This window comes from Lipotes vexillifer, unplaced genomic scaffold (assembly GCF_000442215.2).
Source record: "Lipotes vexillifer unplaced genomic scaffold, Lipotes_vexillifer_v1.1 scaffold822, whole genome shotgun sequence".
Classification (NCBI taxonomy): Eukaryota; Metazoa; Chordata; class Mammalia; order Artiodactyla; family Lipotidae; genus Lipotes; species Lipotes vexillifer.
In genome coordinates this window covers 1,444,645-1,470,010 of record NW_006770496.1, presented here as the reverse complement: position 1 = coordinate 1,470,010, position 25,366 = coordinate 1,444,645, and the positions used below count along the sequence as shown (strand labels likewise).

The 25,366-nt window shown below is 42.1% G+C and overlaps 1 protein-coding gene across 5 annotated transcripts in view; it reads right to left on the bottom strand.

The window, feature by feature from the left end:
- Positions 1–25,366, bottom strand: part of ELMO1 (engulfment and cell motility 1) — a 462,642-nt gene that overhangs the window by 143,738 nt on the left and 293,538 nt on the right. The window contains exon 1 of one of the 5 annotated variants that reach the window (XM_007446114.1): positions 5,395–5,882. The exons of the other annotated variants lie outside the window; for them this stretch is intronic. The gene's annotated coding sequence lies outside the window, so the exon portion shown is untranslated. Of the gene's footprint in view, positions 1–5,394; positions 5,883–25,366 lie in introns of those variants that run through there. 5 annotated transcript variants of the gene reach the window in all.

Below are 25,366 nucleotides of genomic sequence, written 5' to 3'. Positions count from 1 at the left end.
TGATACTAGGGATGGTATTGAACTCTATGGATATTTTTCCTTTCTCAGTGTTTTGTGTTATTTCTAAAAGAGCTCTTTATGAATGGAAAGTTTAAGAGCACCAAACTTGGAGTGAGCTTTATCCTTCCACTTGCAGATTTGGCTGAAGTTGCAGGTCATCTTTAGGAGGCTGGGATTGGATGCCTCTAAGAAGGCTTTGCAGCATGTTATTGAAGAGGTTGATTCTATTTTCATGGTTGCTTTTATACTAAAAAAAGAAAACTTTAGATAAGGATGTTATCTGATGTTGAAGGTAAAGATTTTAAGACCAAATTAATTGGAAGAACTATTCAGTCAATAATTTCTAGTTAAACAAAATTTGTAGAATTGAATAAGATGACATCAATTAAATCATCCCTTAGCCTCAATCTATACTTGTCTTCATAAAGAATTAACTGTTTGCAGCAGATTTACCTTCTTATTCTGGTTTGCTTAGCTTATTATTAAAATGAAACCCACGTTCCCTGAACATTCTGAGTTGAAGGAGGTAGTTCCAAAGCACAGAGAGTGGCAAGGCCAAGATATCTGAGGACTGAGAAATGCCACAGATGGTGTGTTGACTTTCTGTAATGGGAAATGGCACACCTTTCAATTCCCCCATGCGAAACAGTGCAATGGAGAAACCAAGATTTAGCCACATGCTGGGTTTGACACATGCTATGGTTAAAGGCAAAGGTAAACACATCTGTGAATACTAGTGTTCTATTTCTCTCTTTGTTACCAGGGCAAGTCTGCTAGGTATCTACTGGAGATAAAAGAGAGGAAGGTGCCACGGAGTGATGAGGAAGTGAGGAAAGTAACTGGCCTAGTTTAAGAGGAGAGTTAGGGTCCAGAACTGCACTATCTGGTAGAGTAGCCACTAACCATACATGGCCATGGGAACCTTGAAACATGTGGTTAGCGTGACTGTGCAATTAAGTTTTTTTGTTTGTTCTGCTTTTCTGTTTGTTTTTGAAGTTTTAAATTTTATTTAATTTGAGCTAATTTAAGTTTTAAAATTGATACTTCAGTTACTGGAAAACTTTTAAAGAACAATTTCCATTCCTGAATCTACTTTTGTAACTGTAAATCTTGTGAAATCTAAAGATAGGTTTCCTGTGAAAATTCAGTATCCAAATCATGTTGGGCTGTAAGTATAAAATATATATCAGATTTCAAAGACTTAACATGAAAAACTGAATATAAATATTTTGTTAATAATTTCATAGTTGCATATTGAAAGGATAATATTTTGGACATACTGGGTTAAATAATATATATTATTAGAATGAATAGATCCGGGGTTTTTGTTTTGGTTTTACTTTTTTAATGTGACTACTAAAATAATTGAAATTACATACATAATTGGCATTGTATTCCCACTGGCCAGTGCTGGTCTAGAAAGAGGTCTGCCATATTGTCCCTGTAGGACATTATTTATTGAACAGTTATTTAAATTGTCTTCCACACGTATGCATAACTGGTGTAATAATAGAAACTACCTAACATTAGGCATGCAAAACAAATAACCCATGCTTTGAAAAGCTGCTACTAAGACCCCTACTGATTCCTTTTCCATATAGCAGTGTGGGCTGGCTTATATGCTCTGGTCTTTCATTTCTTTATATGTCAACTTGGAAATTTTGAGATCAATAGTTTTTCTTTTTCCTTCCAGTAGCCTAACCTTCCCTTTCATTTTTCATTAGTAAGTCTTCAGTGGGGATTGCCAGTTTATAAAACAGACAGAAATGGAGATGCTCTGGTTAAAGTGGGAGTTGAAGACCTACCACCCCCAACCACATAACCCCTGTCCCCTCAATGACCCCAACTCTGGGGGGCATATTTTGAAATCTGTCACTTGATTTCCAGGCCTAACCTGAGTCTTCAGTTGCTCCATCTTTTTATGTCCACTATTACTACCTGGAATCTCTTTCTGAGCTGGGATCATCACTCCTGTTTACAAGGTCTTCAGAAAGCACGGTAGCCCTGGTAATCCCCACAGCCATTGCGAGACATGAAACCCCCTAACTGGCTGCCCTGTTGTTCTGGTCTGTCATGACCCTCACCATTGCTATGGCAACTGCAAACCATTCCCGGCAAATGCAAGCAAAGGGCAGCCATGAAACTGGCGACCTTCCACCTCTCACAGATGGCCCAGGAGGAGCTGGTCTCATATAGAAACTGACCCAGTTCACACCAGTCAAATAAACACTCTGCAGAATAAGGTGGCACGTCACACAGGAACACAAGGGGGCGAACAAATGCAACACTTTGGTGACAGGTTTTTACTTAGTTCAAAATTTTTTTCTTAAATGGCATTATTAATAATCCAACCAACCACCCCAAAGTGCCTTTCTAATTTGACTTTAATTATTGCAATGACTGTTTCACTCAACGCCCTGTGCCTTGACTCCACTAGTCAGACTGATAGCCTAGGAGACCTCCTTCCCTGCCCACTCAGACTCCACCCATCCATGAATGCAGCAAACAAGCAGATCAACTGTGTGAGCACACCAAGCACCTGCCAGCTTCTAGCTGGACAAACGTAAACAAGTTTTTTAAACTTCTGGTGACTCCATTTCCTCATCTAGCAAATAAGGAGTACAAGTAGTGCTGTTGGGCTGTTATAAAGATTCAATGAGTTATCACATCTACATAAAATGTATTGAACAGTGCCTGGCACACAGCTAATGCTCGAGGCAGGTTAGCTATTCCTGTTGTGATTGATTTTATTTCAACTGCTGGGAGAACTGAGGAATCCTCTGATTCCAGCTCTCAGTGCTGAATTTCAGGGATTAGATTCAATGTATTTATATTCACTTTGACTTATACTGGGAAATTCTGATGGTCACTTGAAAATCTAAGGGAATTCGCTTTTCTTTGTCTTTACATTTATCTTTCTAATATGTCCCACATCTTGCAAATGCCAGGAAGAGGCAGTGGGAAGAAGCCTTCTCTCCCAGGAGCAAATAGAACAGTTACAAGCATATGCAGTTAATTCTGGTCCCTGAAAAAGCATTTTCATTTCAAGTCCCATAACTCCAGCTTCACCAACCCTCCAAGCTCAGGACTGAGAAAACCACCGTGATCTACAATCATTTCCAGAACTTCTTAATTCAGACTTTAAGTGACAATGCCCAGGACCTCATTCAGGTACTGAAGCCACTGCTTAAGCCAGCAGCTAAATGAGATAGGGCTGTGGCTGTATTCAGTGGACCCATTTGCAAAAAGGAGATAACTTGAGAGTACAATAAATTCTTGGCTAGTCACGCAGGGCAGAGATCTTACTTGACCCTGAGATGCGCTGTCACTAAAGTATTATGTGATTAGGCATAAATGTATTTTCTTAAGGCCAGGGGAGAGTTTCATAGCTTTCAAATTCTTAGACTTCCATGATCCAAAAATAGGCTAATTAACTACTCTTAATTTTTTCTTTTTTTACATTTTGACTGCTTCCATAAAAGGCTGTTTCTTCTCTCATTCTTGCCAACAGGTGCCAGCACTTCACTCATGTCAAGTGACACTAGTGGGGGAGAGAAGGGACCAAGAGGATGGAGGGTCATTCTAATGAGATGACTGTCACTTAATGCACAGCCACTAGAAAACAGACTTCCTCCAAATTGTGCCTGTATTGAGTTGTACTGAGGAGTGAGATGCAGCAGGGAGAGATGCTCACGCTTGCCTCCCATCAAGTGGAATTCTCAATCCAGCACACCTTCTTGAGCTTCTTGGGATCACAGGACAGCCTACGTTTCTAGAGACGTTTCAGCTAACAAACAGGATACTGACTTAGTCTGGCCAGGTTTCCCCTGCGCTGTGTGCAGTCACCCAGAGGTGGGAAACTCTTCCTCTCCCCCGGAGAGTCAACCCCATCTCTTTACTGGTCACAGAAGTAGAAGGTCTCTCCTAAACACCCAATCACCCTCACCCTGCTTTCGCGTCTTCCACAGGCAAAACATTCCTAGCTCTTTTGTTTCTTTACCCGTTCATCACAGAGCTCATTTAGGACACAGCGATTTCCATTGTAGAGCCATGTGAAGACCCACAACACTAGTCTGTCAATAGGACATTGTTTTACAGGATGAGCCAGTAAGATTTCCCATATATGACTCTTTCACGTGCATATATTTATGAACCAGATGATAATGATTTTTTTTCTCTATTCTCTCTGCTATTTGAACCCAAGTGGACTGTAAATAGAAGACATCAAGTGTGCTGTCAGCCTCCCCAGCACATAACATAGGAAATCACAAAATCAGCAGACAGAGATGCTGGGGAGAGAGAGGTTCTTAGGCAGAGCTGGAAGCCCCAAGTTCAGCTGCCACTCTCTGCACCCAAACCAAAAGCAATGCCTCTCCTCTTCTCGTTTGGAAGGGTTATAGTTCCTCTAAAATCCTACATTTGAGTGTAGTCCTTGAGTTCTGTCTTGCCCCATGTATTTTTAAGTTTTCAGCTAGAAGGGTCCCTAAAGGAAGAGTTTCTCCTTTCACACGCTGCCCCCCCCCCACTGCCTGTTTATAGCACTGCTTTCTTATTCTTCCTTCTTCTACCCAACAAAATTGAAAATTTCATCACCAGTGTCAGAAAGTTAAACCCTAGGGAGCAGAGCAATAGCCCAGAGCATCCCTTCCCTGGCAAAGAGCCAAGCCTTGAATACAACTTTGCAAACCCTCTCTGGTTTAAAAGGATGCAAAACAGAGTCATTTAGAAGCATGGTTTTTGACAGCTAGAGTCTCTCTGACTGTACTCTAACTCTTTCTGCAAATAATTTTTTAAAAAGAGAGAGAACATATTTCAGTTTGGAGACTGGTTTCACAAAAGAAGAAAGGGACACGACCTAGCTCAGTTGCACAGTTCCCGAGCAGAGAACGGCAGCACACCCGGAAGAGATGCTTCTTTCTGTGGCTGAGGGTCTGAAGAAGGGTTTGACAGACCATTGTAATAACATCTCCCTTCACAATGCAAACACCAGCAACACAGTCAAGCAGCTCACAGCTCAGCTCCGTTCCTGCACCTTTCTCTCTCTTCCCAGCAATGCACAGGGTTGACTCATAAATTTAGTTTTAAAAGCATCTTCTTTTGAAATGGATCAGTGCCCAGAGAGATAATGCAAAACTCCACTCCTCACGCTGATCCTAACTAGACAAACCAATGTCCCAGTATAACACACAGTCAACTACAGATCCGATCATAACCAAGCAATGCATGCAGCCTTTGGAATACAGACGCTCACACATCACGGGAACCCTAGAATGCTTGTTCTTCCATGTGCTTGTTCCAATTCACAGTTTTCTCGGCAGACCATAGGACAAAGCTACATTTTGGCTCAGGCTGCTAATACCAGCAGACAGATGTGTACAACTGAGGTTTACTCACCAAGCTCCCGTAAGTCCATCTTTCCCAACTACAAATACTGCTTCTAAGCTGCTGTTGCCACCAAATGACTTAAAGTCGACCCCCAGAAGAACAATGTGCTGGAATATCAGATGGTTCCTGAGTAAGCTTATTCACGAAACAGGTTTCCAGTTGAGCCATGTGAATGGAGACCCGCCGCACACCTTTGAATGGTATACACGTCAAGACCAGAAGAATAAGCATGTAGCTTTGCTTATGTTTATGGAGCTGGAGCCCAGGGGTGCTCTGATTGGCAGGAATCGCAGAAAGATCAGCCAATCAAAGGGAGCCTCCATTTCAGGGAAACTCCTGCTCATTTATTTAGCATCTTCAGAGATCATTGGCTTTTCTAGGAAGAGCTTTTCTCTTATAGTATCACAAGAGAAAACAATAACTTCATTTAATTTTAGTGCCCTATGCTCTTTCGTCAATAAAGAGACAGCTCCTTTCCTTGGTACTACTCAATACTCTCCCCTTATAAGGAACTAAAAACAAGAGAAAAAGAGGGAGAAAAAGAAGAAGAAAGAGCTGGTGGTGAGCTGGAGACGGTTCATATTCATCAGCCTCCACCTTGTTGGGAGAAAGGAGGGGGGAGCTCCTGGGCTCAATAATTACTGATTCTGTTGCCATGGAAACAGACTGGCTGCAGCGAGTTGGATTCATGTAGAACATCTGCTGCCAGACCCATAATCAACTGCAATCTCATCTCTCCTCCCTACTTTTATTTGATTGTGGGTTTGCTTTCTCCCTCCTCTTCTTCACATACAGTTTTTGTCCAGAAATGTCATGTAACAGCCTCACTCTACACATAGCACACGCATGCCAGGGGTGCTCACATACCCATAAATGCCTTCATGCAAGAGTGAATCCCAGCAGGGTTCCCACGGGAGGATCCATTCCCTGATTCCTACTCAGGATGTAAACAAACACACACAGCCCCTCCTGTGCCTCCACCTCTAATTAAAATTTACTGTAAGTCACCTAAAGAATTAGTGGAGTAGCTTTTAAAATATTTGTCATCTAACAGCCCTAAAAGCCCTCAAATAGAAGTTTGCAATGGCATTTCTCGGAGGGCACTGCGGCGATGCCTAGCAGACCTTTGGAATAAAGCGACGAAAGCGGGTGCTTGCGGAAGAAAGCTTTGCACAAAGCATTTAGGCTCAGCTTCTTCCCTGTATTAGCACCTCACCAAAGCACCCTGAATGCTGGAGAATCCCCCTGGGGATTTCCTCAGTCCATTTACATCCCCTCTGACTCCTCCCCTGCTTGCTCCAAATTCTTCCGGTTGCATGACCAGAGTTATGTCACACTTTGGATACGCTGCTACATTTCTCTTTAACAACAGGGGCCGCCACTGAGCAACGAATGGCTGCTTGGCCTGGTCAAACCCAGGTCGGGGATCAGATGGTGGTAATCTCCCACGTGGCTCTGTGGGAAGCCCTCAATTCTACAGAAACTGACTGAAAATGGCAAGTGTCAAAGAAGGCTATGATTCTGGCTTAAGTTTGAGAGAAAGGAATTATTCTCTGTCCCATCATAATGAATCTCAAGGAGAACATTTTCTTTCTTAATGGTCTCTGCAAGTCTGGTGCCCTCAAACTATCAATGACACAGACCAGAGCTTCCCTGGTGGTGCAGCGGTTAAGAATCCGCCTGCCAATGCAGGGGACACGGGTTCGAGCCCTGGTCCGGGGGGATCCCACGTGCCGCGGAGCAACTAAACCCATGTGCCACAACTACTGAGCCTGCACTCTAGAGCCAGTGAGCCACAACTACTGAGCTCGTGTGCCACAACTACTGAAGCCCACGCGCCTAGAGCCCGTGCTCCACACCAAGAGAAGCCACCGCAATGAGAAGCCCACGCACCGCACCGAAAAGTAGCCCCCGCTCACCGCAACTAGAGAAAGCCCGCGTGCAGCAACGAAGACCCAACACAGCCAAAAAAACCCAAAAAAACCAGACACAGACCAGGCTTCCGAGCGAGCTGAGGCCAGCTCTTTGCATGTCTCTGGCCCTTGGAGGCAAGGTGAGCTATTCATTACCACACACTCAGTGTCTAATAACCCAGTGTCTAATAAGCCCTGGACCTCCTTTATTCCTAAATGACTCTTGCTCCAAACCATGTCTCCAAGTGCTCAGTTCTGGCCCAGTGGTCTTGATGTTGTATTTGTCCTCTCCAAAATCTGAGTCCTAGCTTTCCATTTTATCTCTTTGTGCCACTGTGAGCTTGGGAAGGAATTCTCACCCCAGCTCTGCCTTCCAGGGACCCAGCAGTCTTTCTCAGCTCTGTCCAGACTACCTCCATGCTCCAGGGCCGTGGATATCTCAGGTCTCCTCTACCACCTTTCTGGAAACTTTCTAACCTCGCTTGCCTACCTTCCTCTGCCATGGGGACACCTACCCTTTGCCCTCTCACCCTCCTGAGACTGTCCAAATTGCCACTGCTTTTATGCAGAAACATATCATTCCAACCAGGTCTTCCCTGGTTGGAAATTTAATCAAAATTTAAACATTTGTTTAACAAATATTTAGTGAGCGTTTGTGTGCCAAAAAAACCAAAAAACAAAAACTGTGCTAGTGACAAAACAAACTGGCATGCTTTTTGCCTTACAGCACAATGACCCTAGCAGAGGACACAAAAAGTATTAAAATGTAACTTTCATATGGGGGATGAAGGATTGCTATGAGCACAAATAATAAAAGAGACTGAACTTAGTGAGGTAAAGAAGAATATCTTGGAGGAAGTGATATTTGAGCTAAGATCTAAAGAAGAGTAAAAGTTAATGAATTGAAAGTGAGGGGAACAGTGTCTCAGACATAAGGAATAATACACGCAAAGGGAGGGTGACATCTTTGAAAACCTGAAAGAAGCCAAACGTGGCTGATCAGAGTGAGAATGATTAAAAGGATGGTGTGAGATAAGCTTGGACTGCAAGCAGAGGCCAGACCTGCAGGGTCCCAGAAATCATGTTCAGGAGTTTGGTTTTTATCCTGTAAGCAATGACAAGCCCCTAAATGACTCGCTGCCCTCACGCCCCAAACACACTTACATAACTCAATATATTCCCCAGATACTCTCAGCAACAAGCTAACAGCATATCGACCTGATTGAAACAGTCAGTTTCAAGGCATCCATAACAAGTTGGACTGATCTAGCTAAACATCTATGAAGCAGTTAATAGTCCAGGTAGCACTCGATCTGGATTAGCCAATTGAAGCCTCACAACAGCCCTATGAGGTATTATTATTATCCCTATAATAACCATGAGGAAATGGAAGCATAAGGAAGTTAAGTAACTTGACCACGGTCACGAAGATAGAAAGCGGCAGAGCTGGGATGTGAACAAAAAGATTCTAGCTCCAGTTTCTTTAAGTGCGATGTACAGGGACCACCCGGATCAGAATCACTTGGACTTCTCAACAAAATGCAGGTTGCCGGGATCCCATTGCATCCCTCCTAACCCACAATGTCAGGAGTGGAGGTGAGGAACATTTTCCCAAGCTCTCCAGGGGATTCTTATATACACCACAGCTTGAGAATCACTGCTAAGACAGGTTTAAATAGAGGAAGCAAAGACTAACCCTAAATTAATTTTTAATGTATAAAATGGAGAAGGGCATTTTTTTTTTGAGAATGGGGGTGTCTCACTACTCCAGGCCACCACAAAGGACCCATTTACATCAGAACAAGGTAATGTTCCTTTGACTGACTACCAATTTTAGAGTTGAGGGTGGGTACGATAGCACAGTTTGGGCTCAGTAGCTATGCTGGTGAGCAGGTATGTAAGGAGAGAACACGTGAGCTCCTGAAGACCAGATTCACCAGGTAGTGAGAGATGCTATCAGACGTGCCAGCAAGAAGACAGGTAGATCACATATTAGCGTGAACAATAACATATTATCTTTGGGTAATTTTTTTTCTAGAAAATTCATTTTTAAGACAAAATTGCAAGGAAGACAGAATACTTTTTGGCCTTCAGTCTGATCCACTCCCCTCTTCTATTCAAAAGCTAGCAAGCAGGAACTTTGGTTCACCTAGCTAGTCATGGTTTTAGTTCTGGAAAATAAGCAGCTTCATCCACATTTCCAGAGGAGTCACTTTATACAGAATAGCTACAGAGTCTTTGGAAAATCCTCCCAAAATTTTTCCCGTGGAAACTCGTCTTGTAGTTTTGTTACTGAGATCACAGACTGGGTGAGTTAACTTGGCCATTATTGGGTATTCTTCCCTTCCTAGGCTATGTAATGAAATGAGCATACACAAGCTTAGAGAGCTGTTGATGGATGCAAACTCTTATATAGAGAATGGATAAACAACAAGGTCCTACTGTATAGCACAGGGAACTATATTCAATATCCTGTTCTAAACCATAATGGGAAAGAATATGAAAAAGGATACACATGTGTAACTGAGTCACTTTGCTGCCCAGCAGAAATTAACACGACATTGTAAATCAACTATATACTTCAATTAAAAAAAAGAGAGCTGCTGCTGGACCTCAAAAAACAGGGAAACCTGGATTTTATCAGCTTGATATTTGAATTTCTGCTTGTCAAGTCCTCAAGAACTGGTATGAAGCAACATTTAATGGACTTGCACGCTGGAGGCTCAAAATGTATTGTTGGTAGTGTATCATCAAGCTTCCGAGCACATTCAGATTTATTATGTGTTGTCTACAGACAGGAGAAGGGAATCACAGCATCAAATACCTGGAAAATTCAGGGAGAAGTAATCATGCCGGGGCATCTGAATAAAATCAGAAGAAATCTCTTTCCATTTCACCTACACATTACAGCCTGTACTCTCTGCTCCATTCCAGGTAGGCACTGCCGGTACCATTTATCCAGCATTTTCTTCGGGAAAGATTCAAGCTAATTAAATTCTATTCTTTTCCATAAACATGGTTTATTAAATGTATTATTACCAAATTTGATGTAAGTCATATAACTTTGTAATGCTTTAAAAATAAATATACAACTGAAGAAAGAATTACATTAGGAGACAATATATTTTGGGATCAGAAAATGGTGACTATTGTGGGGTGATTTCTAAATTTGCTGTCTGCATTTTCCTTAGGCTACCTACAGGTTTTAACTAAAATGAGCACCATTTATATTGGGCATTTGAAAGAGGGCTGAAGAAGATTCTACTCACTGAGTTCTAAAGAGGCGGCACTAATAGCAAATCCTTCTATTTGCCACCTCTTGGTCCCAAAGAGATTACTTCCACAAGCTGGGCATCCGTTTCATCAGGATTCATGTTCATTGCTGGCAGTGAATGTGATGGTAATGACCTCCTTAATTCATGCCATGACCACACTGAGTCCCATTTTTGTTTGGTTGATTCATTCTTAAGAGGGAGGGAGGTCATTAGGGTCAAATTGAGCTACAAGTAAACTTCGAACAAGTAGGGTGCATAATGCACAAGGCTCACCTCCAACTACATCTTAGCCTTCTTAAGGCACCCCCCTCTCCCTACTGTGAGAACACCCACACACTGACTTCAATTCTACCCTGTCTAACAGAAACAGTCCCAGTACAGACTGGACCAGACCATATTCCCCAAGTGTGTGAGGTCAGAAGTAAGGACTCTGTCCTAATAGGTCAGAAGTGTAATTACTGTTGGTCCGTTCTGTAGCTTTATTTCATTCAAGAGATATTGAGAGATGTTTCTCTAGTTGGTTGGGCTGGCCAGTGTGTAGTTAGCTCTGAGTTTTTTACATGGTATATTTTAAAATGAAAACATATGCAAAACCTCAACTAAACATGGTCTGGATAACTTTTACATATCTTTTTATCCCCAAGGGGAGATAAGCACAACAACATCCCACAGACAAATCCCCATACACAGACAGCCACTTCTCTTTTTCTCATCTTCATGATGAGGTGATCATAAGCAGAACTGACAAAGTCTGTTATAATGTCTGTATCTTTAGGTCCCAGGACGCTAAGCTCTATGTGACGTAGCCTCAACATCCATGGAAAGATGAGAGAAATAATAGCAAATGCATATGCAGAACCTACAATCGGCCAACATCATAATAATGCCCGCTTTCCCAAAAGGGTATTAAGATCTGTGACATTTAAGTAGAATGTCTACAGTCGCCATCCAGTAAATGGTAGACTCAGGATTCAAAGTCAGGTGTCTGTCTGTGAAGCACCATTAGCAGTATACTGCACCATGCCTCAGGACTCCCATAAGTAAGGAGTCTAGAGCAGGTGAGATAGTCGCACTAGCATACTAAGACAGCGTTATATTTTGTAACTCACATTAGGAGGCATTAGTATGCAGAAATTTATGTCCCTGAACTTTGCTATTTTTGTATTTCCCTTAAAAATGCCTAAAATATAAGCAAAACCTACAAACACTGAAATAAAACCAGATCCACAAAATGCAAACCGATCTATAAACAAGTCTCCAACCCGTGCATTTCTTTTTTCCTCTTCCAGGGTACAGACCTCTGATAGGTGGTGGCCACGATTTGCACTCATAAGTTTGGAGAGTCAAGGTCTAGAAGTCCTTGGGGTGTGAAGGACTTGACCAAATGGAATGAGCTGACCTGAGAAGACCGTGGGGGCCAGAAGAGCAAGGCCTAATATGATGCATCTCTTATAATTCTGACTGCCTTTAAAGGAATAGTTGGTGAATTCTAAAAGCTTATGGTCTTGCCAGCTCAAATTTTTCAAGTACACTATGGAAGCGCATTCCAGAACTGCAGGGTGATGAAAACTCATGCCAAAAGGAAGAATGAAAATGCCAAAATCCTCAGCTCAGCCTTGCCAAGCATGTCCACTGGCAATATGGTGGCAAAAAGCTACTGGGCCAATGGTAGGTTATTCTTTAGACGATGCAAAATGGGAAATAGCGTCTTCACCACTAGGAAAAGGGATGCTTCTGGGCTGTCATCACATTCTTCTTGATTTTCAGATCTAATGCATAAGTAAACCTCTCTCAATTCTGAAAAACATAGAATTTCACATGCAAATAATTCTACCTTTTGAGAAACAATTTAGTTTCTGATATTCTCAATAAAAGGACCAATTGCATTGCAGTCGGTAGAGATGAAATCTATTGTTTCATCAAATGGTTGACATTTGATGCCCTCACTTTCTCTGCTCTTTCTGCTTACAGATTCACAGATAAACTATGTGTCCTGGTCTCCGGTTATAACAGGGATTACACTGCAACGGAACAAGGTAAGCCAGGGATGAAGGGGAAGGACAGAGGGTTTGCTGGGCAAGAGGGAAGCCAAGAAGATCAAGAAGACAAGTAGATGTGGTTTATTCAGGCAAGGAGGGAGGAAGAGGAAGGCACTAGAGATTTAGTCTGTCAGATTTCAGGAGGTCATGATCTGATGTGGAAGGGGATGGGCAAAGCAAAAGAGCCTGAGGGCTTGGAAGAAGGTCCAAGAGGTCTGTACAGAGCCAGGTATGAAACCACAAGGTGAGGACACCCACAGGACCAAGGGGGTCACCGTATGAAATTCTAGGCTGAGTTCTGTTTGAACTCAGTTATTTTACTTTGTCCCTTGATAAAGAAGCTGGCTTTGTCAGAAGCCAGTCACGTTACAACCATGTGTCCAGTGCTTCAATATTAGCAATAACCCAGTGCTTCTCTAGAAAAATCCAACTCAGAGTGTGAACACTCATGGCAAACCGGCATTGCCACCACAAGGACAGGCTTATTTTTAATCTCAGTCCTTCAACATCATCAGCTTGTCAGAGCCAGATTGCTTGCAAACTGTTCTCTATTCTACTTCCAATTAAAGAAAGCTTTTTAATGTGAACCATGACCCCTAGGCAAATGATATTAACAGGTTATTCCCAACTCTCACAAAGAATGAGCTCTGCAACCTAATTTGTGCAGCAATTAAACTCAGACCAAAGTATAATTTTATTTTATTGATCAGTACTGGCCTGCATTTTTAAAGCCAGTAATTGCAGGAAAGAGTTAATTTGATAATAGAAATAAAAATTGGACCCAGGGGGCAATAATCAATCCATTTTAAATGCAAAAATGCTCTCCCTCCAAGTCATCCCATGGTAAATATGAAACATGATTTCCAAAATGCATTGCCCATAATTCTCTTAATGCAGTGACAAGCATGAGAATTGTGAAGCAAATATTTCAAAAAATGACATATGTTCAACCATGAATAAGTGCTCTTGTTTATATTTGGGGGCAATCTATTGTGTGTCAGACATTTCAGTTGTTCTGTACATACACTGAAAAAATATCTTTCACCAAAAAAGTCCAGTTTTTAAGTAAGGAATTTGGGCCTCCAACTCATTCTATGCTTTCACATGTTTCTTCATGTTTTTTCTTTCAAGTCTTGGGAACCCAAGAATACAACCTTAAAATCTTGAAAGGAAGAGAGCTCCATTTATTAAGTTTTCTCTTGATGTATTCATTCTATTTCATGTCTTTTCCCAGTCAGTTCTCTTCTGCTCACCTGGTAAGCTTCTATTCATACATTAAAACCCTCCTAAGTAGAGTCCTTCTCCTATATAATCTCTCCTTTGAATTACTTTCATACAATGTACGGGCTGTTGCTGTTGCACGCCACGTTATTTTGTAATTCTCTCTTTCCAGGGCTATGCCCAATGCTGTGAACTCCTTAGAGTCAGATTTATTCACACAACGCTAGGAATACCATCTCTACATGTCTCTGATACCTTAGCCAAAAATACAAAATCTTTTTGCAAACCTTTACACTTAGGGAAGTGATAAAATCCTTCTGAGTACTTCTCTGTCATTCTACCCAACATCATGGATAAAGTTATGAGATGAGTATATCTTTGAAAACATCTCAGTGACTCATCTCATGTTTTCTCCCATTCCTCCCTCCTCCCACTTCTGCATCCCCAGCGTCAGAGGGAAGAGGGTGCACTGGAAAGCAGCTGGAAACCTCCCTTTCGCAAACCCATTTTATAAGCAGCCCAGGTGCTGGGACCCGCTCTGTCTGTGATCTGGCTCACTTTTTCAAGGATGTAACATCTGCTCAGAACTTTTTTCCAGTTAACGAGTCTTCCTCAAATGGAGCCTCAGAGGGTTTTGATCTTAGTACCAATCAACTCCAGGTTGAAGATGCGGGGCACTGGCTCAGCTGGCACAGCTGGCTCAACCCCATGCTTTATTTTAAGGAAGACTAAACAAACTTAGCCTGAGTGTATAATGTGGGGTGTTGAGGTCAAAGAATTCCCTCTAGACCTGTACCCCTTAACAGACTACAACTGGAGCTTAGTGACAGTTCTGTACCCCCATACTTTAAACTTGTCTTTTAAAATATGACTGTAAGAACATACATGCTCAGTAGAGAACATGCTTAACATTATAAACTTAATAAAAGAGAAAAAAATTTACAATTATTCACACCGTGAAGAAGAAACCATTGTTAAAATCATTCAAATTTAATGTTAAAAGCTTTTTCGTTCGTAGTTTTACTTGGTTAAGATATAATGTTGCATCCTGCTCCCTCACGACATTTGATATAATATTAAAAAATGTTTTCTTATATTTAAATACTATTCACAAATGTCATTTTAAAATGACTGAAAAATCTGACATATAAATAAATGTGGCCATAAATTAATTTATCATCTTCTCATTGTTAAATTGTTGGTTTAATTTTCATTTTCTTCCTTCTGTAAATAACAGTGACATGAACATCTATACACAGACCTTTCGTTTTCTCGTTGGAATGTCTATGATTCTAAATAGCTGGATTGTATTGCATGGCTTTATAAGTGAGGGTCATCAATTGTTGGTGAATTTCCCAACAGGAAATTTGTCCCAATTTGTTTCTTAAAATTCTCTGAAATGTCAAGGTTTCTGCCAACAAAATGGTAGCAAGGGACCCTTTAATGTCACTGGGGATGCCAATTCCTCCTTTCTTTTTTGCAGAGGGAGCTCCAGGTCTTCCACCCGATATAAAAAAGCGAGGGAAGGATGGGAGGTAATCAACCTCACAAACAACTGGAGGCTAGGTCTCCCAGGCTCAGCCACAGCCTGGTTTGGGTTGTGAATGTGTTTGTAGCATCTCAGGCCCTGGTCTCTGTGCAGGAGTGCACGCCAGCACAAAAAATCAATTGGCTTTTGTCAGGCACTAAATACCACCAAAACAAAATCTAAAGGTGTTTTTAAGGCACACACACACAGAATTTCTTTTCTTTCTCTCCTGGAAGTGCCTTAATTTTTTTTCCCGGTCCAGAAAGAAACTGTCACTCTGAAGTATCTATCACTCCTTCTCCTGTCTCATTGTAGCCACACAATAATACTTTTCACTTAAGAATGAATTTGTTCTACAGTTTGCAAAGTTTGTTCTGGGATGTGCTTTTTTCACTTTAAAACATGATTATCTTATTAAAAAAATAAACATTATCAGCTTTTTTCTTTCTTTCCATTAGTGGAAGGATAAAGATTCAATCCATGTAACGTCTGTTGAGCAACTGTATAATTTTTGGTAGGCACCTTGGGATAGAAGGACGAGGCAGAATTTGTCCTTATTCTCAGGAGTAGAGTCAAGAAGGAGAGAGTGCAGGCAACTAACTATAATCCAAGACCATGGTTTTCAATGGGTCCTTCCAGGATTCCACAGTGTTGCCTCAAAGTAGCCATGAGGTGGGATAAGGGGTGGTAAGGGACCTGTTTGAAGCAAGCTAACTGGCTAAAAGAAGTTTTCAAACTCAAGGTATGGCCAAGCATGTTAAGTGATACAAGAAAGGGAAAAAGAAAGTGCATCTAAAAGAAAAAAATTAATTATGCCTCCTTGGAAGGGCTCTGCAGAACCCATGGGCTGGGCCTTGAAAGGATGGGCAGAATTTCAACAGAAAAAGTGGAGGGTTTTCCTTGTTGAGGGAACATAGGTAAAGATAGAGACTTGGATGTGCAAGGCATGATTGGGGAGCCATCAATATGATTAATTACAGGTTAGCAGGGGGTGTTTTGCAGGGTGCAATCAGCAGTTCATTTAGAAAAGTGGTTCGCAACAGAATAGTGGAGCTTTTGCTATCATGCTGTAAGAAGAGGAAGCCGAAGGTTTTTGAGAATGGATGTGTTGTTAGAAGACTTGTCTTCTAGAAAGGTGTTTCTGGCAGCTAGGGGAAAGAGAACTTATAGGTGGGCTGAGTCCAGATTCAGGGAGAACATTAAAAGACAAACACAGTCTCCACCAGAGGTAATGGTGGCAGAAAGCAGGGTAAGAGCAGTTAAAGCCAGATGACCCTTTATCGTACGCTGCTGGATCCATAGGATCTGGGGACCCGTCAGGAGAAGAGGTGAGGAGAGCCAGGGATCATTCCAAGGTTCCAAGTCTAAGAGACAAGGTGTCACTCGTGGAGTCGATGGATGATTGAAGATGAGAGGCTGTGGGTAGGGAGGAGGAAGTGAGAGGAGAGAAACAAGAAGAAGGCTTGGGGGAATGCCTATGCTTATGGGGTCACTGAGAGGTGGTCTCAGTGTTTTGGGAGTCAGGGAATGGAGAGGATCCCAGGAAGCACAGGTGGGGACACGAGCCAGGGCTTTAGGGCCATGGAACAGGATGAACATAGGGAACAGGCTGTCAGATTGACACTCAGGCGGTGACTGCTGACCTAAATACAGCAGTCTCAGTAGGTGGACTTGGGTGAATGTCAGACCACAGCGAGTGGAGGAGGTGCGCAAGGAGATTGCAATCTCTCTTGGAAAATTTGGCCGTGCAGGGAACAAAAGAGAGTGTAAAGAACTTGAAAGAGGAACAGGGGTGAAAAAAACAGGACCGGAGAGATTTTTAGGTGAAGAGAAGAAAATGAGGAGGGAGGAGGGAGGGTGCCAATAAGTATAAAGGAGTAAGGGATAAAAGATTTATTTTTATAAATTTTTTGATGCCTTTTTCATCAGAACAGAGATTCATAACAACGTAACTTCTTTCCAGTCTTAAATTAGAACAACTCAATGATTCCTCTCAATCTCCACTTGCCTCTTAGAAATTATGTCTTTAAAGAGGTTTTCGAGTATTCAAAATGTGGATTAGTGCATTTTAGAGTCGTATTTCTCTTCTTGAGCTGTTATATTTTTAGTTACCTTTAAAAATTTTTTGTCTAAAAATATCTCTAGTAACTGGAACAACGATAATTATTTTATTTCTTCCTTTAATATTTATAGCGTATCATGTATGTATCTTGTGTATGTGTTCATTTCCAAAGCCACAGTAAGATAGTTCTTAAGAAGAGAGTGGCTAACAGGGTAAAGTGCTCCAAAGAAGGCAAATAAGAGATTTTAAAATGTCCATCAGAGGTCATTCTTGACTTTGTCAAAACTGGTGGCTTTTGTGGCTAAAGAGGTTTTCAAGTATTGACAGTATAATTTAGTGCTTTTTAGAGTCCTATTTCTCTCCTTCTACTGAGTTATATTTTTAAGTGAGGGCAGAAGACAGGTTGCAGTGGATTAATAAGTTAATGGCAAGGAAAAAAAAAAGAGATGGTACATAGAGGCAACTATTTGAGGAAACCTGGCTTGAGGTGGAGAGAGGATTGAGAAGGAGTTATTTATTTGTTTTTTTAAAATGCAAGAGATTTGAGTACTTTTTTTAAAAATTTTTTTATGTTTTGTGGTACGCGGGCCTCTCACTGTTGTGGCCTCTCCCTTTGCGGAGCACAGGCTCCAGACGCGCAGGCTCAGCAGCCATGGCTCATGGGCCCCGACCCTCCGCGGCATGTGGGATCCTCCCGGACTGGGGCACGAACCCGTGTCCCCTGCATCGGCAGGCGGATCTCAACCACTGCACCACCAGGGAAGCCCTTGAGTATATTTTTATGCTGGTGAGAAGACAGCACCCAAGAGGACGAGATTGATGATGTGAGGATTAGAAAGGAGACTAGTGAGTAGAGTCCTGGAGCAGATACAAGAAGTGAGAGAATTCAAAGCACAGAGAGAGGAATCGTCTCAGGTGCCACCTCTGTCTACAAAGGAAAGAGGTGTTGACTGCAGGTGTAGGAGAACCGCCCAGGGTCATGTACTAAACTAAAGCCAGAACTGGACTAGAATCCACGCCTCCTACACCTCGTCTGGAGCATTGTGTAATCCTCATGGGAATGGCCCAAGTGCTTTATTAGGATAAACCATAAAGAATTTTCAATTTTGCAATGCAGAAATGGTCAAAATTGGCCATTTCATATGATCAGGTTCATATTGGCTCATTTAACCCTTAAGGACAACTATATTAAGTTCCAACTATATTATTTCACAGATGAAGAGACTGAGAAACAGAGCAAGGTAATTAATCTGCCAAAGTTCACTCAGCACTAGGGTTTGAATCCCACTCTGGGTTCAGGGTCAATGCTCTTGACTTATTGAACTTATTGACTGAACTTCTTGCTTCTTTGTGAATTTCCAACCCCTCCTCTTGATTTCTCAGCCATGGGAGGGGATTAGGAGTGAGGTGGTGAGGGCAGTGAGGAGGGTGAAGTGGGAAGCCAAGGCTGAGGCTAGGCCTATGGCAGCTTCTGGGCTCTTTCATCAGCCAAGTCTGTCCTAAAGAGCTCTATAACTTGAAAGTGTAATGAATACAAAATTTTGGTAAACTGCATCAAAAAACCATCAATATCTTTTATTCACAGTCGTATGTTTTCTGGTATGTGCACCACTGAATTTTCTCGGTCTAAAAAAATTCAAAAACAACTCTACATTCCTGACTGATATCCGCCTAGTTGAGGCTTGGAACAGATATCCAGGGTTGCCCAGTGCCCAATAAAACAAGCCAAGCAGCTTTTTCTAACACACTTGAGGGCAACAGCATCTCCATTTTACATATATTTCTTATTGCAATAGACACATTTTAATAGGAAGAGCATCTCTGAGATGTGGTTCTTATCCTTTTCTGCTTCTGCTTTAAGAACACACAGCGGCCTGGGAGCTTTCAGACAGAATCCTATGCTCTGTGATTCAAAAAATGGAAATCTGGCATTATATGCCAGTGACATTTACTTCTGTGGCAGCTCAAGCGGCAAAAAGCCATATGCCATACACCTCGAATCAAGCCAAGCCACGCAAACGGATATGTGAAAGAGAAATAAGGAAATCGGGACCAGAAGAGTTCCAGGCACTTGACTTCCTCCAGCACTTAAAACACACAATCACTGTGGCACGAATCAAATCTTCCTGCTCTTAAGAGACTCTTGAGGAATGCAACTTTTTTTTCTAATTTAAGAGAAATTTGGGAGGTAAAGGTAAAATACAAAAGATAATTTTTGTGAACTGCATGGTGAGCTCATGTTAACTGTCTGACATGCTATACAGGCACGTGTTTCTTGGGTGTGCTCAGGGAGAGAGGAGTCACCTAAATGGGATGGACTGCTGGAAGGCACGTCTGTCCGCTGCACTGCAAAGTCTCTTGGTGGCCATCTTGTGAAAGGATACATGCCATTATCGGCACAATTTTCCCCAGTGGCCCGGAAACAAGGCTAGGGAGAAACAGAGCACTCCCCAAATGGCCAGGGCATGTGAATTAAGCAGATCTAAGAGTGATATAAGAAATGAGTGAAGGTGAAAAAATAAAATAGAGGGATTTTTTTTTAACTAGGGGGTCCAACCACTCTCCTTGGAAAAAAGAAATTCAGTTTATTTTGCAACTGTTTAATGTGTTTGAGACTTTCCATCCGTCTTATATAAAGCTACAGATGTGGGAAAATAATTTTCATTTTTCTTAAGAAATGAATGGCCAAATCCATTTGTAACTCCCTCAAAGTTTTGACATCTGAAGAAGAGATTCAGAAAAAAGGGTCTAGAAGTGTTTCTCAATAAGGTCTGTTGGAATTTGGGGCAAGGAAATCCTTCATTCTGCAGAATTGCAGAATACTTAGTACCTACAGTCTCTAGGAATAGAACAACAGTGACCATATTAAGATTTAAAGCTATAGTTCTTGCTTCCAGTGACATGTTTACTTAATTTAGAAAGATAACTTTGTAAATAAACTACTAGTCTATAGTGCAAAGATACTTTCCAAAAGAAATTTTGAATTCCATGCTGTGAAGGCAGAGGGGCAGAATTTCATTCTGAATGAAAGGGAGATAGTAACCATCTTACTGGGGTGGCACTTGTGCAAAATCCTAAAGTAGAATTTCAACAGGCAGATGGAGGAAGACATTTCTGGCAGAGGGAAGGAGGATGAGCAAACACCTCAGCTAGGAAAGCATGATGGCATATGCAAGGAATGATGGGAAGTTCAGGATATGCAGAGCTTAGGACAGGTGCAGGGTGAAGATATGGGGATGAAGCAGGAAAAGTATGTTAGGCCAATAAAAGAGAAATCTGAACATCTTGCTAAGGTTATGAAACTTTATAAGGCAGGCAATGGACAGCCACAGATGTGGATTAAATCAAGTATGATATGGTCAGATTTGTGTTGAGGACATTTGGAAAGTGGGAAGGTTTTGAAGCTGGGAGATAAGTTACTGCAATAGTTGGTTTCTTAGTCAGCTATTACCAGTGCTGTGTAACAAATAATCCCAATAGCTAAGAAGCTCTTCTTACACTCACAGGTCTACAGGTCAGCTAAGATAGCTGTTTTAAGCTGTAATTCTACGAGCTAGGTAAGGAAACTATAGTCCATATGCCTCATTCTGGGACCTACAATGAAGGGGTAGTGGCTGCTCAGGTTATATACTTCATCTCATGATGAAGGTAGAATGCAAGAACCCAACCCAACCACACGGGCCATAGTCAGGCCTCTGCTCACTTCACATCCATGAATATCTTACTGGCCCAAACAAATCACTTGACCAAGTCAAAAGTTGAAGGGAGGGAGAAATACACTTCACTCACCATGATGTCATGGCAAAGCTGTGGAGATATACCACTCCCACGGAGCAGTGAAGAATTGCAACCAGCCATTCAGTCTACCAGATTTGGAGAGAAGAGGAATATCTGAACCAAGGCAATGATGAGAAGGCAGAGGACCTAACAGTGATTGTAGTGACTTTGGTCGCTGACTAGTTTCACAAAGAGGGTCTAGTCCATAAACTTCCAAACAGAAACTCACCAGACTGCCAGCCCCATGAGTGCAGGAACCATCTGTCTAGTTTACCTCTGTATTCCTGGTGCTTGGGGCAGTGCCCACTGTGTTGTCAACACACAATAATGTTTGTTGAAAGAATGGATGGCATTTAAAGTTTAGGTTGGATAGTAACACTATTAACCAAAAGTGGACCACTGATGTGGCCATGCTGTGTATATGATAACACTGAATACCTTCTATATCCCAGATACTGAGTAGATTCTGAGAATACAGAAAAAGCAAGGCTCTGCTCACTAGAAACCTGACAGACAATTGAAGTTCACTGTGGTAAATTCTAGGTATGGGTATTCACAAGGACAGAGCAAAGGGAGCACCTGAAGGGGATCTGAATGAGTTGTCACCAAAAGAGATAGCTGTGGGCTTCAGAACTTTCCTAGGGAAGGTGTTGGTCAGGTGTGGGAATAATATCTAAACTGACTACCTGCCTAAATGACTTCCTCCCACATAGCTGCACTGAGCACTCACTATTTTTTTTTTTTTTTTGCGGTACGCGGGCCTCTCACTGCTGTGGCCTCTCCCGTCGCGGAGCGCAGGCTCCGGACGCGCAGGCTCAGCGGCCATGGCTCACGGACCCAGCTGCTCCGCGGCATGTGGGATCTTCCTGGACCGGAGCACGAACCCGTGTACCCCGCATCGGCCGGCGGACTCTCAACCACTGCGCCACCAGGGAAGCCCCTCACTATTGTTTTTAATTTTACCAGAACTGCATGGAAAATACACAGCAACAATGCAAGAATGGAGAGAGGAAGGACAGGAAAAGAAGAAACTAGCAGTTTGGCTTTCTCATCTCTCAAATTCAAGTTTCCATGTTGATGCTTCTCTCTATAACAATCAGCTGTAGAAACTGCTGTAAAATCGAGTGTTACTTTGGTACCCTCTTTTTGTCTCTCAACCTTCACTCCTGCTTTTGACCTGTCAGACTCAGTGGCTTATGTCTACGCCTGGAGATGGCGTGCGCAGACCAGCATCTGGTGTTGAACCATGCAGGTGAGTGCTTTAGCTCCTGTTTGGGAAAATGCAGGTGGATAGTCTTGACCCATCATTTACCACTGTTCAGATTAAAAGCGTGATTTTGAAAAACCTGCATAGGCATACAATTAGTGTAAATGAGAAGTTTAATTATGTACGTTTAAATAATTAAGTATATATTTTAACTCCCGACCCCCAAGATATGGTATTTTTGCAGGGGATATTTGGAAATCTCACTTGGGATCCTCTAACTTATCCCACCTCTTCTACTGGAGTCCTAGCAAATGGCTTCTGACGCTACCATCTCATTCTGAGTCCTCAGTTTACCTAGGGCCCCTCTTTGCCCTCCATCCCCCACCTCACCTCAACATTTGGTACCCTCAGTTGGCAAGAGGGGCACCTGTATGACACTACCTTATGTACTTCTTTTCTACCTTTGGAAACACATCCCTCTGTAGGAGTGTGTTCTCAACTCTCTTTTAACATAATTTACACTTTGCAATTACAAGATAAATATTTTCTTTTAAATCAAAAGGACTTGGAAGTTTTTGAGAGATTCCCATCTAATGGTACTCTTCTTAGCTTTCCAACTCTGTTTCCCATCCGCCCTTTAATTTAAAATGCCTAAATCTCATTATGCCTAACTTAAAATGTAGGTTTTCCTTCTAATTGGACATATGCTAATAAAATGGTTTCTGTGTCACTATCAAATCCCTCACATAATCCACCGTGGAATATGGAATTCAGGTCATAGCAACCAGTTAGCAGTGCATACAGTGCCCCAAAGTGTAGTTAATGAAAGGGAAAAAAATGTCAAAAGTCATTGAATAGAGTTATAGAGAGCAGTTAACTTAAGAGAGTTGTCATTATTTTCATGTTCAGCGATGGTCTGCAGTTGAACCAAGGGACTGAAGTACATGGGGGTGTAATGTACAGCATAGAAAACATTGTCAATAACATTGTTATAACTCTGTATGGTGACAGATGGTAACTAGACTTGTCGCGGTGGTCATTTCAGAATGTATAAAAATATCGAATCACTATGTTGCATACCTGAAACTAACATGACATTGTATGTCAATTATAATTCAATAAAATATATGTATATTAAAAGAAAGGGACTGATGTGTCTTACCGCTGTCCAGCAGAAGAACCTATCGATTCTTTGCTTCTCATAATTGAGAAGTTTAGCACATGTTACACATTCAGAGAAAGATGCATTGACTCTAGGAAGACTTTGGTAATAAGAAAAGCCCTAAGCCAGACCCTGCACACAAAGGAACCCCCAAGATGTATATTTACTATTGTCAAACTTGTCCCAAAATTATTCATAAGACTCAATCTCGGTAAATATCATGTTTTATAAATGCTCCAGTTATAGAGAATGTCGAGAAAGCAAAACATGTTAGCAGTGTTCTCAACCAACTAAATCTACCAGTCAACTTTTAAACAGATTTTAAAGTTTAACTATTTCTTATGGAAATTACAAGAACAGAGTCAACAAAATCTAATTCTTTCTGGATGACTCAGGATCCCCGTATAAAACCGCTTCATAAGGAGGCACACCCAGGCTCTTAGTGGCAGGACCCCAGGACAGTCCCTGGAAATGAACCACTTTACGGTCATCCCTGTTTTCTCATGAAAGTTGCACAGATGCTATGCAGCTGAGACCACTAAGATGGCACTCTGAGATGGACATGCTGTTAAGTTAATCACTAAATCCGAGGGAAAAGCCTGAAAATGTTTTGCCGTCAGCTTTACCATGAGTATCCGTTTCTTTTTCAGAGGGATTTAGAGTCCTGTGTCACCTGGTGCTTGCTCCAGGCCAGACGGTCCAGGGCTCACAGCCCGCCTAGCTGTGGTAATGTTCCTGCCCCAGCTCACAGATGAGGAATCTGAAGCTGACAGGGCTGAGTCCCTTGCACAAGGTTATCCAGCCGGCAGTGGGGGACCTGGGCTCTTGAACGATCAGCGTGCCCCACCTCTGAGATTCAGCTAAGCTCCCGTATCACCTGCAGTACATCTTTGGGCAGGCTGGGGAGAGCGTCCCTCACCACTACGAACCTGCACAAGAGGACTTCCTCCTCACAGAGAAATTTTTCCCCACTGTGGTCAAAATCCGCTTTTTCAGTTAAAGTTCAATGGCTCCCCTTACAGAGGTATGGGGAAATCTATATTTATAGATATTTGGACTAACTACCTTGGGAAATCAAAGCAGCTCAATTATACGGCACAACCAAGCGCAAATTACTATTTGTCTGTTGAGATCAGCACCTCCCATTTGTATGTGGCAATTTACAAAGCCCACCTTTGAGGGCCTAATTCTCACTGTGATTCAGGGAAATACCATTGCTATTATTATCGTTATTGTTATTATTGTTATTCAGCTTACAGATGGGAAGGGACTTGACAGCTAACGGACATGCTCAAGGTCACACTGCTGGCGAGGGACCATGCTGGGACTGCCAGCAGACTCTCCTGCTTCTCTCAGCCTGGGTTCTTTCCTCTCCACCTTGCATTCTCAATGGGGCATGGGACAGTGCCCCCAGGGGTGAAAACTGGTTCTTGGAGGAGCAAAATTCTTAGTCTTTTAACATATAAAGCGCAGATGTACATACATTATATAAACAGATAATGACGTATCTGCATAATTAAAATTTCAGGAGGAGGGTGATTAGTGGAAAGATGTCTACAAAACCTCCTTAATGGGGTTGTGATGCAAAAGAGTTGGAGAAATACTGCTTCACACCACAGCAGCCTCCCTGTCTTGGCTATAGGACTGTTACTTATAATTAATACATTTCTTCTTAGAAAGTGTGGACACTGGGGTCTGTTTAAAAAGATAACTCTTTTTTTTTTTTTTTTTTTTTTTTTTTTTCGCGGGCCTCTCGCTGTTGTGGCCTCTCCCGTTGCGGAGCGCAGGCTCCGGACG